Raw genomic sequence first — 17969 nt, 5'->3', positions numbered from 1 at the left:
TGTAGTATAAAAGGTATTTATAATGTGAATGCTTGGCTAAAGAGATGCGTCTTTAATCTAGTTTTAAAATGGGACAGCGAGTCTGAACCTCGAACAATATCAGGAAGACTATTCCAGAGTTTAGGAGCTAAATGTGAAAATGCCCTCCCTCCTTTAGTGGACTTAGATATCCTAGGAATGACCAGAAGCCTCGAGTTTAGTGATCTTAAAGAGCGCGATGGATTGTAGGGCGATAGAAGATCCGTTAAATACACTGGAGCTAAACCATTTAGGGCTTTATAGGTCAGTAGCAATACTTTGTAATTGATACAGAACTTAATAGGTAACCAGTGTAGAGATGATAAAATTGGTGTTATATGATCATATTTTCTTGACCCAGTAAGAACTCTAGCAGCTGCGTTTTGGACTAACTGTAGCTTGTTTATTGATGATGCAGGACAACCAGCTAATAAAGCATTAGCTGGTTGTCCTGATAATAAAGCATTAGCATCAGCTCTCCTCGGCTATCCTGGTGAACTTCTACCGCTGCGCAATAGAAAGCATCCTGACCAACTGTGTGGCAGTATGATATGGGAGCTGCTCTGTTGCGGAGCGCAAGGCATTGCAGCGGGTGGTGAAAACTGCCCGGCGCATCACAGGAACTCCACTACCTGCCATCGAGCACATCCAGAGGAAACGCTGCCTGCATCGAGCTCGCAGCATCCTCAAGGACTCCTCTCACCCAGCCCACAGACTGTTTTCTCTCCTGCCCTCCGGCAGGCGTTTCAGGATCCTCCGGACCAGGACCAGCAGACTAAAGAACAGTTTTTTCCCCAGAGCTGTCTCTTTGCTGAACTCAAACCCCCGTTGATCCACTTCCCTCATAAACTGCTAACTCTCCTACCTCACATCTGCCTTCACTTTGTTATTTGCACTACCGACTGTTTATTACAGTAACAACTGTTTACTTATGCATTCTGCACCACCATACCGTAACTGGATTATGCTCATCTGCACTGCCGACTGTATTTACAGTAACAATGTTTACATTTGCATTTTGCACCGTACTTCTAACTGTAATATGCAACCACTTTCCACTGCACTTTTACACTTTCTTTCGGATAGCTCTGTCCATAATTTATTGTACTAACTTAATCCACTGCTATATTCCTCATATTAGCCTAACATATTATTGTATACCTCTAACTGTAAAATTCTGTTCAAAGTAATAGCCGTCTGTATATTTATTCATAGTACATAGTCACCTGTAAATTGTGTTTATAGTAATAGCCATCTGTATATTATATTCATAGTACATATTCACCTGTAAATTCTGTTTATAGTAATAGCCATCTGTATATTATATTCTAGTACATATTCACTTGTAAATTCTGTTTATAGTAATAGCCATCTGTATATTTATTCACTGTATATATTCATCTGTAAATTCAGTTCTGCTTATAGTAATAACCATCTCTCTACTTATACATATTTATATATATTCAGAACATTTTTATGTCCTGCACTTACGCAACCATTGTATATCCTGCACTTGCTGCTATTGCACTTCTGGTTAGACCTAAACTGCATTTCGTTGCCTTGTACTTGTACTTGTGTAATGACAATAAAGTTGAATCTAATCTAATCTAATCTAATTACAGTAATCTAGTCTCGAGGTCATGAATGCATGAACTAACTTTTCTGCATCAGAAATAGATAGCATGTTACGTAGCTTAGCAATGTTTCTAAGGTGGAAAAATGCCGTTCTTGTAACATATGAAATATGATTTTCGAAAGACAAGTTGCGGTCTAATATAACACCCAGGTCTTTTACTGTAGTGGATAAAGCGACAGGACATCCTTCCAAGTTAAAGTTGTATTGTGAGAGGTTTTGCGGGCAGTTTTTTGGACTAATAAGTAATACCTCCGTTTTATCTGAATTTAATTGCAGAAAATTACACGTCATCCAGTATTTAATATCATCAACACACGCTGTCAGTTTAGATAATTTAGCGTTTTCATCTGGTCGTGATGAAATATATAATTGAGTGTCATCAGCATAACAGTGGAAATTAATTCCATGTTTTCTTATAACATTACCAAGTGGCAGCATATATATTGAGAATAGCAGAGGGCCTAGCACGGATCCTTGCGGCACCCCATAGTCTACTGACGTTATCTTTGATTTTTCCCCATTTAGACAGACAAAATGGTAGCGGTCTGATAAATACGATCTAAACCAGTTTAATGCCTGTCCCTGAACACCAGTGTAATTTTGAAGTCGATCTAATAGTATTTTATGATCTATAGTATCGAACGCAGCACTAAGATCGAGTAGAACTAGTATTGAGATACAGCCTTGGTCAGAAGCTAGAAGTAAATCATTTGTGATTTTTGCGGTTTCTGTGCTGTGATGCGGCCTGAATCCTGATTGAAATTTTTCATAGATATCATTTTCTTGCAAGAAAGCGCACAATTGAGCGGTCACAACTTTTTCTAGTATTTTTGACATGAATGGAAGATTTGAAATTGGTCTGTAATTTAGGTTATTATGATCTAATTGTGGCTTCTTAATGAGAGGTTTTATGACTGCCAACTTGAATATTCTTGGAACATGACCTAAAGATAAAGACGAGTTAATAATATTGAGAAGAGGCTCTTCCACTACAGGTAACAACTCTTTCAGTAGTTTAGTGGGTATTGGATCTAATAAACATGTTGTTGGTTTAGATGCAATGATAAGTTTATTTAGCTCTTCCTGTCCTATAGTTGTAAAGCGGTGTAGTAGTTCTTGAGGGGCGATAATTGCGGTTGAATCATAAGACATCATTAAAGATTGTACATTTACAATTTTGTTTCTGATGCTTTCTATTTTCTCAGTGAAGAAATTCATAAAATCATTACTACTAAACTGTAACGGAATATTTTGTTCAGGCGATGCTTGTTTATTTGTTAGTCTAGCCACAGTGTTAAATAAAAACCTTGGATTATTTTGGTTATTTTCTATTAGTTTGCGGAGATGCTCAGCCCTGGCTGCTTTTAGGGCCTTTTTATAACGTGACATACTATCTTTCCACGCGATTCTAAAGACCTCTAAATTAGTTTGTTTCCATTTACGCTCTAAGTTACGAGTTTCTCTCTTGATAACATGTGTAGCACTGTTGTACCATGGTGCTTTAGTTTTCTCTCTAACCTTTTTTAATCTAATTGGTGCAACAATTTCTAATGTACTAGAGAAAATGGTGCTCATACTGCTAGTCATTTCCTCTAGTTCATCTGTTTGTTTGGGTTCACTTAGCAGCTGAGACAGATCAGGTAAGGTATTTGAAAATCTATCTATATTGGTTGGAAGGATTGTTCTGCCTGGCCGATAACGTGGCGCAACATGACAGATTTCAGCAGTACGCAGTATGCAAGTTACCAAGTAATGGTCAGTGACATCATCACTTTGCGGTATAATATCTATATCGGTTGGGTTGGTTCCATGTGATATAATTAAATCTAGTGTGTGATTAAGACGATGAGTGGGACCAGTGACGTTTTGTTTGACCCCAAAGGAATTTAATAGATCTGTAAACGCAGCCCCTAACGCATCATTTGTGTTATCTACGTGTATGTTAAAATCTCCAACAATTAATGCTTTATTGACGTTGACCAATAGATCTGAGAGAAAGTCTGCATTCAGGCGATGTTCTGCGCACCGTCACGACCAGACTCCTGTAGTCCTTCTTCAGAACCTCCGTCTGCCGCAGCCTGGTGTCGTTCGTTCCCGCGTGCAGCACGACAGCTCCGATGCGCTCGTCACCGTTCAGGATCTCGGGAACCTGCGCAGCGACATCGAGAACACGAGCACCAGGAAAGCAGTGAGTGATGACCTTGCCTTTACCTGAGGTAGCGTGGACATGCCGGACGATGGAAGTACTGATCAGTGTTAATTTCGTTGACGAATAATTTTCATCAACAACCTTTTTTCACTGACGAAAACGAGACGATAACTAAATAAAAACTAGTGTTGGATGACTAAAACTATGACGAAAACTTAGTCATTTTCGTCAACAAATAAAAACGAGACGAAAATGTTAGTGAGGGTCGATTAGGGAAGAGATCCAGTCAGAACTGATGTCCTGTGTAACAGATACACACATTTGATCTGAACGTGCTGATCTAACCGCTGGAAAACACGGCGCTGTTGCGCTTCTACAGGCTCACGCATCCCCAATCCAGCGCTCCAGAGCGGCTCACAATCAATGAATAACACACATTTATGCCACGCAATTGTATATGAACTAATGCTGATGAATAATGACAATGTTTACTTTATGATGATTATATAATAATATGTTTTAGACAGTTGTAACAATGCATATTTTATCTCCTGAACTTGAATGAGCAGCTGCAACTGCAACAGAGGCGCAGCAGACATTTCAAAATAAGAGTCCCGGTGTATTTCGAGCTTGTTTATAATTTAAAAGTCACGCATTATATATTCGTATTTGGTTACACAATAAACTGTATTTCATTTAATTCCCATTTAATTCATAGTCAGGAGGAAAGACCAGTATTTGACACATATTCAATAAAGTATTAGGGTTATAATAGTTAACTAAAACCATTTTAAAAAAATCATTACTTGAAATTAAATAAATGTTAATTGAAATAAATAAATAAACAAACTTATTTGAAGCTTTAGCTTTACCTGATATGGCCTACTAACTAAAAGAAATACAAAGTTATAAAAACTATATAGATGTTTTTAAAAAAACACAAAAAAAGTGAATTGAGCTCTCTTTCGTATATTTTTAATGTCAAAAACAAAATGATGTAAAAAATTAAATGGAGCTTAAATGCTTAATGTATTACAATTTAACTAAACTCATTCGATTTTAGGAGACTAAATCTACAGTAGATTTAGTCGACTAAAATCTTATGATATTTGGTCGACTAAAACTAGACTAAAACTAAAAACAATTCAGGTGACTAAAATATGACTAAAATTAAATGGCATTTTAGTCAAAAGACTATGACTAAAACTAAAACAAAATTTGCTGTCAAAATTAACACTGGTACCGATGACCACAGCGTCGCGTTCCGTCTCGCGAAGAGGGGAGAAGCGGTTCCGGGTGGAGATCTCGAAGACCGGGAGGGGCGGAGAGGTCCTAGCTCTGGTCCTGGCTCGCGTCTTCCGCTGTGGAAACAGCCTGGGTCCATGGTGCTGTGTCGGTGCCGGAGTGAACGAAACCAGGGATGATGATCGCGTCCTGGGTGCTTGGGTCCTGTGCAGAGAAACACGCGGAGTAGACGAGGTCGGAGTCAAAAGGTTACTATCCACTGACTTGTGAGAATCGGCGCGCGATGTTTCAAGCGCTGAGCGTCGCTCTCTCAGCACAGCTTGTCTGTCTAGAAGGCCGCGAATCTGCTTCTCCAACGACTCCAACTCCAACTGCACCGAATGCAGCTCGAACGTGTCCTCACCTGCACTCAAAGGTAACATTAGACACACATCCGAGTTATTCGCCATTGTAGCAGATGTGCTACGATGGCGAATTGTAGGTATCAGTGGTTACCGGGTGTAAACAAGTTACCACGCGTGCAATGCTAGCAGGCTACGGCTAGTAGCAGACGTTCGGATATAAGTAGCGGTATCAAAGCAATCCGATTGTTTTTTATAGAGAATCGTATCGGAGATATGTTCACACGCTGTAAATAAAAGAAAGTATTAGTTTGTAAGCGAGTGTTAAGAAGAAAATCAAAGATTATGAATCAATTTGACGGAGCTCCAAACACAAACAACGCGCTCACAACCTGCACATCTCACAACCTGCGCATCTATCCACTTATCCACAGTATCCACTTTATCAAATAACAAAGTTGAAAAATAAGCAGATCTAGCCGTTTTTAACCCCTAGGAGTCTGAGCTGTTTTGGGGCCCTTTGGAAGTTTTGACATGCTCTTACATTTGTGCTTTTTTCAGTTGCTTATAAACATATTAATGGCAAAAGTGTAATAACACTGTATTCAGCACAAACTGGGCTACCATAATATGTGAGCAACATACATGCTTGTATTTTTGAGAGAAAAAATGTTTATGCATGAGTTTTGAAAAAACAAAAAAAATTTGCTTTAAAATTAAAGCCTCAAAACACACAATAGAAATGTGTCCACAAGACTTTTGAATAATGGGTGTTGTTGCCAAGAGTTTTTGCTTTAAACTTATGTGAGAATCATTGAGCCTACTCATTCACATAAAAAAATACACTGATTTAAAATTTGTAAGACAGTTTTTCCTCACAAAGCCAGTATGCGAGGAGGCGTGATAGCTAATGAATGATGATGAATATCACCTGAGATGACAAAAGAACATAATAGCCCGCATAATGAGCTGTATAATTAATGAGCTTCATACCTGACTGAGAGAGCAAAAAAATGCTCTTCTTATTTAGTTGAAATTGTACTTATCTAGTAAATGCATCTTGATTTAAGAATGTTTAAATATTTAGACTAGAAACAAGACAAAAATTACTAAGAATTGTACTAAGAACAACTAAATTGTACTATTTTTTTATGTTTTTGAAAGCAGTCTCATGCTAAAAAAATACATAATAAATAATTAAAATTAAGATACAATTTATACAAAACGAAATCCACTTTAAAGAAAGCAATTCACTTTTTCTACAAAACAAAAAAATTCACTTTCTACAAAACCAAACTCCAGAATCATTTATTTAGAAAGTAGTCAACAAAGGCCTATTATATTTTAAATAATAAAAATATTTGACGACACTTAAAAAAAATGCTCTTCTTATTTAGTTTTAAATTGTACTTATCTAGTAAATGCATCTTGATTTAAGAATGTTTAAATATTTAGACTAAAAACAAGACAAAAATGACTAAGAAAAGCATTTTTTCTACATTTTTTGTACTATTTTTTATGTTTTTAAAAGTAGTCTCATGCTAAAACAAAATTCACTTTAAAGGAAGCAATTCTCTTTCTACAAAACAAAAAATCACTTTCTACAAAACAAAACTCCAGAATAATTAAAAAAATACCATTAGGCTATAATATTTAAACATCAATATGAAGCAAAATAAGTTTGACTGGTACTATATTTATAGCATCTGAGCAGACATTTGCGAATAAAAGCTTTATTGACGCGTGCTCTGTGGGTGTGGTCGCATTAGCGTATAATGAAGTGGCTCGCGGGTGACTGACATCTATCGCTTTTCAAGCAGATTACATAAACACAGCATATTTGTTTTCGATTTGGTTTACATTAAAGAAACGCTGAAATGTCAGGTTTTAAACAGAGATATGTCTCATGTTTGTGAGACAAGTATTCACTAAGCTAGAGATAAAAAAACGACAAGAGTTATTTGACTCTCTTGGGCACTGATAAGAAAAAAAGAAAGCCGATCGCCCTCGAGGGGGTTAAGGCCTTTCTGTATGCAATATTGCTCTCCTTCCATGAAATGCGAAAAACCTCTAGTTTTGTTTTCTTCCAGGTGCTCTCTTGAGGGCCCGAGTGGACTCATTGTACCACAGTGTTGGACTATTTTCTTTAACCACAGAGGAGCAACTGTGTCTAAAGTGCTGGATGTCATCTAGTGGATACGTTTTGTTCTGTGCATTTTTATGAGATAGCCTAAAATTTGGCTAGTTCAGATATTTAGCTTTAATTTTCTTGAAGTTTTAGTTGAACATGTTTTGTAAAATATATATATTTTATATAAAATTATATATTTTTAATGTTCATAAACCTAAACTTCACAACACACCAGAATGTTGAAACTTTGCATGCATGACCCTAAATGAGAAAAATACACAAAATGTCAAAAAAAAAACATAGGTTAACCGGCATTTCAGTGAACTCAAAAATCGAAACATTGACCCGCAACATAACACAAGGGTTAAAAGAGTAACTGACTGATGTTGGATTAGTTGTCCAACATCTTCCTGATGTTACATTTATATAATGTGCCTGCTGGGCTCATACTACACACATTCATATTATAGAACACACTTTTTAAGTGCTTGCAAATAAATATTTATTCAAAATATGTACCTACTGAAAAGAGTATGCCATTTTGGACTCTGGCACACAAAACATTCACATCATCCCGTCGCAGACATAACCAATCCTCATTCTACTACACATGATGACTGCTAAAGATGAAAGCAGGAAGATACAGAACTACAGGAGTAACATTTACTGACTATCGAACGGTAAGATTCTCAGAGGGTAACGACTGCAGAAGAATGGAAAGAGTGTGTGAGTGAAGGCAGTTGTGAATGTGTGTAGATGTGTGTTAGCTACAGGATCAGAGAATAACACCGTTCCTCTGTCAGAGTCCAGACACACTCTCACCGTCTTAAGCCTCTGTTTAACAAGAAAGCCAAATCGTACAGACGGTGATTTGAACTGATCATACCGCACACACCAGACATCAGTGTTAAAGAAAATGTTTCCCTTCCTCTGGTTTGATGCTGTAGTTACTCCAAGAGTCCAGACTAAACTCTCTTTAACCTCCACATCCCAGCAGTGTGTTCCCGAGTTAAAACCCTCTGAACCCAGAACACAGTCATAACAGTCAAATCTCTCTGGATTATCAGGAGGCAGTTGTTCGTTTCTTCTCCGTCTCACACTGGTCAGATCATCAGACAGGACGAGACGTGGATTTGCCGTGTTTGGATCCAGAATCACAGGTGCTGATGAGACACAATCAACAGATGCTTTTATTCTGATCTTCATTTAATGATCAAGAGTGAACCATAGACAGATTATGAATTATGACATCTCACAGTTATGCATGTATCCCGGTTCCCTAAGGGAAAAAGAACCTGTACTTGTGTTATGCATCATCAAGACCATAAAGGGTGCCTGCGTCACACACCATCATATTTGGATTGTCTGAAGGAAGATGCGCAGACATGCCAAAGTATGGCAACGCGACACTGCATCTTGTTCCCTTCTCAGGTAACCAGGTTACATACGTAAATTGAGACTTTCCGTTTTGAGGGAACTCAATGCTGCATCGTGGTGTTGATGTAAATACCCACTACGCCATACTGAAAGAATGCCTGCATAACATTGGCTGTCAATCATGTGTGTTAGCGTAAATTGCACACTGTTTAAAAATGAAAAGGCGGCACTTAGTCTGGCGCAGAGAAGAGGGGGAAAAAAAGCAAAGAATACAGTGCGTGCATGCCTATTCAACACTTACCCCTTTCTTGCCACCTGTTTTTGTCTGACCCAATGAGCATTTCACTGTCCAGTGGTCACGCCTTAACTGTAAATTCTAGTATTGCATTAGTATTGTATCCTTCTCATGGGTATTTCATAATTTTTTACTTTATAGTCTGGGTTAAATCTCGTTTTTGGCTCATTTTATCCGTAAAAGAAAATGTGCCTATTAATTATACACACCTGAATATAAGGCATTTTTAATTTCCAGCCTTCATCAACAATTATATATCACTTATAAATTATTAAATACAAAATTAATAGTAGTTATTAGGATTAATGTGGTTTGGAATTGGCCAAATGTGCCTGGAGAAAAAAATATGATCAGAAAATCAACGTGCCTAATAATTCTGCACGCACTGTATGTGGAAAGAAAGGGGCAAGTGTTGAATTTTGACAAGACATACTATACTATAATGGATTTGTTGAAATTGTGGTTGCTGCATGCATCATTTATCATCAGGGACTTCACTAGGCCCCTTTTAGCTACATTTCCAGCCAGCCACACTTAAAGTTTCCCATTAACCCTGTAATGTGTACACTAATTTGTGATCGCCTCAGTCCCCTTTAAAACTCATATGGAAACCTATTTCCCTGTATTTTAGTCTGCGCTATTCAATCCGTACCAGCGCCAGCATCAAAAGCAAGGGACAAAGTATGTGCATTTATTGATAAATGATGATATATGCATCTGTGTAGTTCTTTGTCATAAATGCAGTTTAAATAATTGCTTAATGACTTATAAAATTCCTTACATCTAAATGGCATGAGACTTCTTGATTTTTTTTATAATCTTGCTATACTTCATACTTCAGAGCAATTTTTTTTAAACACGTGAAAAGTAAAGAACTATAAAGGAGTGGAAGTAGCAAATGAGCTAATGCGTGGTTCTCTGCTGCCATCTATTGGTTGTAGGGCTAATTTTACATCATTTTCATGTTTAAAGTATATTGTATTCCACCATGTGACAGAAATCCTCCACTAAAGCATGGCACATTTTCCATGTTTTCTCCACGAATGAAAATTATAAATGTAGATCTTCTTTAAAGTTAAAGTTGCAGAGTGTATGCGTGAATGCAGAGTTAAAACTTTGTTCAAAACTTTGTCTAGATAAATGGAAATATGTGGGTAAAATATTTTTTTCAACACAATTACAGTAATATAAAGTCGAATATTAGCTGGTTATTTAAAATGATTAGAAATGAATTCAATATTCAGGCATTGACTTGATAGTGTAGAACCTACTGTATTGTTCATGCCTACCGTAGTATACAATATATATGTTTTAAATCATACCCTCATTGAAATCCTAGAATCACCCCTAGGTTTAATTCAGCTGGAGGATGGGGGGCCCCCATTTTGAAATCTGCTTAGGGCCCCAAAATGCTAGTTCTGTGTTGGTAATTTTTATATTTATTTATTTTTCTGTGGGCGGACATGCAGTAGTTTAACCTAATTTATGTCCAATACAATGGCTATTTCAACAGCTGTGAATGATGAATGTGGAATCAAAAATGAATTCAATTCATTTATTTTGAAAAACACAAAATTAACAATAAAATGCACTCAAATTATTAATAAAAACATAGGATATACGTTGAAACATGAATGAAGCATTCAAGACGTGCTCAGCATCATTACTAGTAGTACTAAACATATATATTTCAGATGATTAAGGAAAGATACCATAATCACAAAGGTATAAATATTAACAAAAGTAATTAAAGTAGACTGTGGGTAATGTTACTTAACCAATTTGAAGCAGTTGTTGAAATTTTTTTTTATAGCTAACTTAACTAACGAGAAACAGAGAGCAGCTTGAATGTTCCCTGTTGAAATGGCAGCTCTCAACGGCCACCAGGACTTGTACAGTTTTATAAAAGCTATTTATTATTTGTCGTAAAGTGTAAGAATCACCTCAGAAAAATAAATTATTCTGTCAGGCGCAGTTGAAGCCTAGGACAAACGCTGTCAAGATGAGATGGTGTAGCCAGGCTATGTCTGTGTCATTATTCAAACATCATGTTCATAACATGTTACGAAATAAAAAGTTTAATACCTCAGAAAAATGAACTTTCCTCTCTTGTCAACATTAGCCTGGTGTGAGTGCGGCGCGCGCTCTTCAGTTGTGGAGGTGCGCACGCTGTATATTACGTCACAGAAAGACATGCACTCACAGTAATCGGATCAGATCGTTTACATGGTGGAATTTTTCGTTTGATCGGTTCATGAAAAGGTTTATCCCAGCCCTCTCAAACCGATTACAATTTCATTCAGTTTGGCCATTTTTATTCCGATTGAGGTGTTTATATGGAGTATTTTTATTCGGATTGGACTTTTAAACCGATTACAGTGCTCCATGTAAACGCACCTAGTGTGTCAGTCTGAAGAACCCCAAATGATGCCTTAAGTATCTTTTCATTTTTACCCTTATTACATAATCTCGAATAACTATCCACCCATCTGTATGTGGGAGAGCTCAGATCTTCTGCATTCAGACTCACTGTTGTGGACGATGTCCTCCATCTTCCTCCAGACTCTGAACGGCAGGTTGCCCAAGTACCGTGGCACATGAATCAAAGCTCCAGAAGCCATCTGTGGATGCGGCTGTGAGATCTGGACTCTGGAAGAACATTCAGGAGTCAGAACGGCAGTGGCTTTGGATCAGAACCAGAGACCAGAGACAGGAGTAGATCACTCACCTTTCCTTTAAGATTGGAAACTCCTGCAGAACAAACACACCATTTATCACCAAGAACTCAATCAATGAACCAATTATCTGAAATCAGACCTTCAGAAAGCAGACGTCACTGGCTCTCATCATCTCCTCCATGTCTTTGATTGTGTTTGAAAGAGCTGAGATGTGTGTGTTCATCTCCTCCAGCTTCTCCTTCATCATCTGCTTCTTCTGCTCCTCTTCCTCCCTCAGTGCAGTGATGGTAGCTTCTTCTTCATCTCTGAGAAACTGATGAAGCTTCTCAAACTGCAGTTTAATCTGACGCTCTGTGTGCTCAGCTTGAGACTGAAATCAAATCACATTCACTTCAGTCGTCTCAAAGATGCAGCTGATTCTGGAGCAGCATGAAGAGTGAGTGGGTAAATGTGGGTACAACTACAACTTTAACTTTCTGAAGTACTAGTACTGTAGTAGTAGTAAATACTCTCATCAGCCTCATACTCTCATATATTAAAACGTGGCAACCATTTCTTCACAGAATATTGAATTCTGCTGAAATTAAAAACTTGCTTAAGTTACATTTAATTTACCAACATTGACTAACAATAGTCAAAGACGACTTCTCTTTTGGCTCATGTCTTCCCTCAGGTAGATGCATATTGTAAACACTAGTTCGGCTCATGAATATTAATCATGTTGTCTGGCTGAAAGCATGGAGAGTGAAAAGGTAGTGTTAGCAGGGATTGCGGCTTGCACATTAGTCCCGCCCACTGCCAAAGTAACCAGAAATCAGAGGCTTCGTTTTACACATACGGTTACATTTGATAAACGTCTTAATTAATTTATAAAAGTGAGGGGAACATGTTGCTCTAGTTATAATGGTTGCTGCGCCACTGAGAAGAATGTTCTGATTCAAGACATTCATTCAGTACATACAATATCCATCCATATTCATCCATCAATCCTCACCTTGATGTGTTGAACTGTTTCCTCAAACTCTCCTTTAATGTTTCCATTGTGTTGAAGTTTCTCTTGTAAGGGCTTCAGTGCTGTATTGAGCTCCTCCTAGAATTTAAAGTGAAAATCTATAAGACAACAGAGATTTCTCTAATGTTCAAATCATCAAACATAAATCTGTCTTACCTTATATGATGGAACCACTTCACTGATGGGTCTGAATTTGTGATTGTCCTGTTGTTGTGAAGTGAAGCACACTACACACACCAGTTGTTTGTCCTCCAGACAGAAGAGTTCGAGTTTCTCACTGTGTAAACTGCAGATCTCATCTGATGATTTCTTCTCATTTCTCTCCTTCAGGACCGACTCGCACAAGTTCTTTAACGCACTATTACCTGGAGGTTCATCTCTTGAGGATCTTCTCCTGCAGATAGGACACTCCTGAGTTTCCTTGGTTTTCCAGAACTGTTGCAGACACTCTTTACAGAAACTGTGACTACATGATAAAACAACAGGAGTCTTGAAGATTTCATGACACACAGGACACACAATATAATCATCTTCAGCAGCGGAAGCCATTCTCACTGCCTGAGCTCCAGCAATCTAAACTTTACTTTTAGTTTCTGAACGATGTAAGCAAAAATGAATGAACAACCTGCTGTCCTTGTTGAATCCTTCTTTGAAGCATTGTTCTTCATTTTCCACTGATCACTGAATCTTTTTGTTGAGACACGAGAGCCAGTTTGACAAAAAGGAGAAATGAGTCATGTCTCTTCCTGGTAAGTGATGTAAAAGGGTGGAGTTTATGATGACCTTTGGTATGTTGTGAATTTGGTCAGACCGCACCCTTTAGGTTAAATTTTAACTACATGCATTAAAATTAAATAGCTTTGACATATAATGCTAGAAAAACTTGGATCACACTCATGAGAGTACACAAATAGTGTTAATAAAAACACATTAAAAAGACAGTACACTCTAAGAAAAAAGGTACAGAGGAGGTACAATTATGTTCCTTGGGGAACAAAATGTATAACTATACCTTTAAAAAGGTACACAATTGGTCCTTAGGGTACAATTATACCATTGTTTTCCTCTACTTAGAGGGCAGGGGGCGGCAAGTTCAGTCCTAGAGAGCCGCTGTCCTGCAGAGTTTGGCTCCAACCCTGAAAGACATCTATAGAAACTCTTATTGAGAATCAACAGAGGTTTAGATGTTGAGGTTTTATTGAAAAGTCTGGTTACCATTATGGCGATTAGTGTTTCCTTTAGTTGGGCAGTTTGACTCTTGGCTTTTATGTGAGTTTGTGTTTTTTTTACAGTGTTAACAAAACACATAATCTGTTCAAATCAAAATCCAATAATCAAAAATTATCATGAAGAGAAATGTTGATTAAACCTTTTTTTAAACTAAAAATGTTCATAAATATTCACCAACACTTTCTTGCCACAGATCAGACATTATGAATTTTAATTTTTAAATACATTCTAGGGGGAAAAAAAGTTTAGACGCACACAGATATCAAGAATCAGCATATGAATCTCAACAATGGTGACATACTTAATGGTGCAATGCATGCTGGGAGCCATGAGTTTTATACTGTGGTGGCTTAGTAGGGTTGGAGCTAAACTCTGCAGGACATCAGATCTCTAGGACTGAACTTGCCGACCCCTGACTTAGAGGTACAAAAATTTACCCTTAAGGGTACCACCCCGGTGACAGCCACTTTAAAAGTACAATTTTCTTGTTTGAACAGTTCGGCTGTTCGAACCAAATGCTTCCATTTGTCCTGTAGTGGACAGACTCAGAAACTGAACACACATCTGTATAGAATGACAGAAACACATAAATACTGTTAATCAAATGATATTTTATTTGCAACTGCCAAGAAGCAACTTTTCCAAATTTACAGACCCTTATTCAGCTGAACACCTACAACTGTCTTGGGTGTAGGGCTTTATAATGAAGACTTTAATTAAAATGTGAACTTAACCAATTGTGTGACTATTGTGCCCCCAATGCTGGGAATCAGTCAGTTTATGCAGTTCTGAAAATAAAGGAAGCAATATTTGTAGTCTATATTAAGTATTTTGGTAAGCAGTTTTTTTGTCCAAAATACAAGATTACAGTGATTTGAACACTTATGAATTGCTATTTGCTTTATATTTCTATGCTCCATGTTTAATGATTTTTTAGTTCTGCATTACATGGGAATTGATTCAGAACATTTATATAAGACCATCAATGCCAATAAAGAATCAAAACTTTTCCCTATGAACAAGATAGTTGAAGAAGAAAGCATGCAATGCTTTAGTTCGTCCAGTGTCTTGTGTGTCGGATCCTTGTGGTCTCTCACTGAATCACACACATTGTCTGTTTCGTTAGTTTCTCTGTAGTTATGATTGCAATTTGACCTGTCACTCTTACTCATCCGCTACCTCCTTTAACTCTGGCCAGAGCTATTAGGATTTTATAAGTCATGATCAAATGCTCTTCTAGATATCAAATACTCTTCTACTAAACCTAACTGCTTCTCTTTCACGTCCAGATTCTTCATCTGAATCTGCTGAATACATTTCTCTGCTTCAATGCATCAATGGTGAAGGGCATCCCTGCATTTTCTTCCACCATCTTCTTTATTTTTCTGAGCAGAATCTTTGGACTGTGGGAAACTAAGACTTTTTGTCAAGACGGAAGGAATCGATTTCCATAACTGAATGCGGAATTGAAGATCTCAATCTCCATTCTGCAGAAACTCCTTAACAGTTTTAATATTCCTCCTTTAACTGATCTATGCAGAGATCTAGGTCAAGAGGATAATGGTCCTCCAAACACTTCTTTAAGCTTTACGCTTTTTTTTCCTCTTCAGTGAATCGACCCACTTCAATGACATAATAAAAGCATGCGGTCAAATCTCAGTTCCAGTTCAGCTCAGATTGAAGCTGTTTTACATGTTCAACTAGTTCAAACTAAAGCAAAATCAGTATTAAGGTCCATCATAAAAGAGTTTCTCTTAAGGGTCAGTCCATCACATGTAGTCCACCATATTGTAAAGTTGATTGCTTGAAAGACCCATGTGCTCAGCTGGTATTGTCTTCTGTAAAGCTGCTTTACAGCAGAATCTGAATTTGTGTCATATTTTGATGAAGTGGGGATCTTTGATTCTCAAAAACGTCCATACAATTAAACAAAGTAAAATGAAAAAAAAAAAAAAAAAACCTGGTGGTTTGGCAATACCAAAACGTACAGGTATGGCATAAAAGAGGAAAATAAAAAAAAATTCCACTTGAGATGGATTGCCGCCCCTAGCTTATTGTGTGTCTGATCATTGTGGTTTTTCACTGAATAACACACATCTTTTTTCCTGATAGAAAGCATAACAGCCCTAAAACGACCGGTTCCTTTGCTCTCAGTGTCATTCGCTCTCTCCTCACTGGTCATTGTCAGGGGTCTTCCCCCAGGAGATGCAGATTTCTATCAGAGAAAGATAATTCCGCTCTCGACGTGACTCCTCAACTAACTGCCAGTATATTTTCTACTCACTCTGTTTTAGGGAGCCGTTTGTGCTGCTTCACTTTCTCATCCAGTTTCTGCTTCAGAATCTCCGAATCTGTTTCTCTGTTCTCTTAAACATGTCATTGGTGAAGTGCGTCCCTCCATTCTCTTCCACCATCTTCTCTATTTTACTGAGTAGATCTTTGAACTGTGGGTAACTAGCAGATTTGTTGTCAAGAAATAAGAATCGGTTCCACAACTTTCAACAAGTTTTTTAAGATCTGGGTCACCGTTCTGTAGAAACTCTTCAGTGGTTTATTTTCCTCTTCTAACTGATCTCTGTGGGTGAAGAGGATCATGGTGTATTTTTGTATCTTTTCTCAAATGCCTCTTTGAGATGTTGTACTGTATTTTTCTCCTCCTCTGTGAATCGACCCACTCTAATGACGATAATAAAAGTGGTGTGGTCCTGGAGAAGCGTGTGCTACACATTTCACTATTTCAGTTATAATCACATCCTCACTGAGTTCAGTATCATAAAGTCCAGGTGTGTCGATCACTGAGATCTCTTTACCGGTTCCTCACTATAGTTTCTGACTGACACTGTTTCGTCTGAGACTTTGAGCTGGCTGAGGATTTGAACACATTTCTGCCAATGATGGTGTTTCCCACTGCACTTTTCCCAGATCCAGTTTTTCCCAGCAGAAACCAGTCTGATCTGGTCTTTCCTTTCAGGAATCACATCTGTCTCATCTTGGATCTCAGCTTGAGACTTTCTTGAAACTATAGATCAGTAGTAAAACACTTATCGTCCCATATGACGTGCAACAAACTAGTGGCGTACACTTACTGAACAAATCCCTATTTGTATGTATTATTTAAGTCAGTTAGAATGGGCAAAAAATATATACATAAAAACAACTTACAATTGACAGGATGACCTCTTTTGCTGTCATTCCTCTTCATTCGTTCCATGATAATTTCCCTCTGTTCATCAAGTTCATTCCTTTAATCTTCTTCAGTAGTTCTTGTACTGCCGGTCTGATTCTCTCTTGTTATTGAAACAGTGAAACCTTCCTTCACATTCTGTCACCAGTCGCTGGAGATCTGCATGATCTTCACTTTGAAGATATTCCTCAATGGTCAATGGTTCATCCATTTCATCCAATTCATCTCCGTTGTGTGAACAGAATCATGATGTACTTCTGAACTTCAGGACCAAATAAACCTTTAATGAAATCCAGGATCTCTTCCTCATTTTTCACAGGTTTCTCTAGAGGAACAGTGAGCAGAACTTGCACTGAGACCTGCTGAACATCGAGACACCAGCTGATCTTTCAGCATCTCCAGCTGCTCTTTATTCAGATCTGGATCGAGTAGATCTGGAGAGTTAAGCACATGCACCCGCTTCTCTCCAATCTGTGTTTTACCCTCGCAAACGTCAGACTCATGCTTCTTAAGATTAAACCTCTTTTCTCCCAGTATAGTGTTTCCAGAAGAGCTTGACCCAGAACCAAATCTGCCCATCAGAAGAATCCTGATCACTGGATCATCTGGACTGGAGCTGATCCCTGACATCTCTGAATTAAAAGTATGGAATAAGATCAGAAAAATGACAAAT

General features: G+C 37.8%; 2 pseudogenes across 2 annotated transcripts; both read right to left on the bottom strand.

Annotated features, from left to right (window-relative positions):
• Nucleotides 1-8002: 8002 nt before the first annotated feature.
• Nucleotides 8003-13431, bottom strand: LOC307127102 (nuclear factor 7, ovary-like; annotated as a pseudogene). Its single transcript, XR_013818701.1, has 5 exons — nt 13039-13431; nt 12865-12960; nt 11921-12240; nt 11723-11841; nt 8003-8683 (listed from the first exon to the last, which is right to left on the bottom strand). The product of XR_013818701.1 is annotated as a nuclear factor 7, ovary-like (transcript).
• Nucleotides 13432-14936: 1505 nt separating this feature from the next.
• On the bottom strand, nt 14937-17926 carry LOC307123404 (GTPase IMAP family member 7-like; annotated as a pseudogene). Its single transcript has 2 exons — nt 17414-17926; nt 14937-17131 (listed from the first exon to the last, which is right to left on the bottom strand). The product of its transcript is annotated as a GTPase IMAP family member 7-like (transcript).
• Between the last annotated feature and the right edge of the window lie 43 nt (nt 17927-17969).

Source organism: Gobio gobio (assembly GCF_949357685.1).
Source record: "Gobio gobio genome assembly, chromosome: 1".
Classification (NCBI taxonomy): domain Eukaryota; kingdom Metazoa; phylum Chordata; class Actinopteri; order Cypriniformes; family Gobionidae; genus Gobio; species Gobio gobio.
The sequence above is the reverse complement of the archived record's forward strand: the minus strand, read 5'-3'. Positions and strand labels throughout refer to the sequence as shown.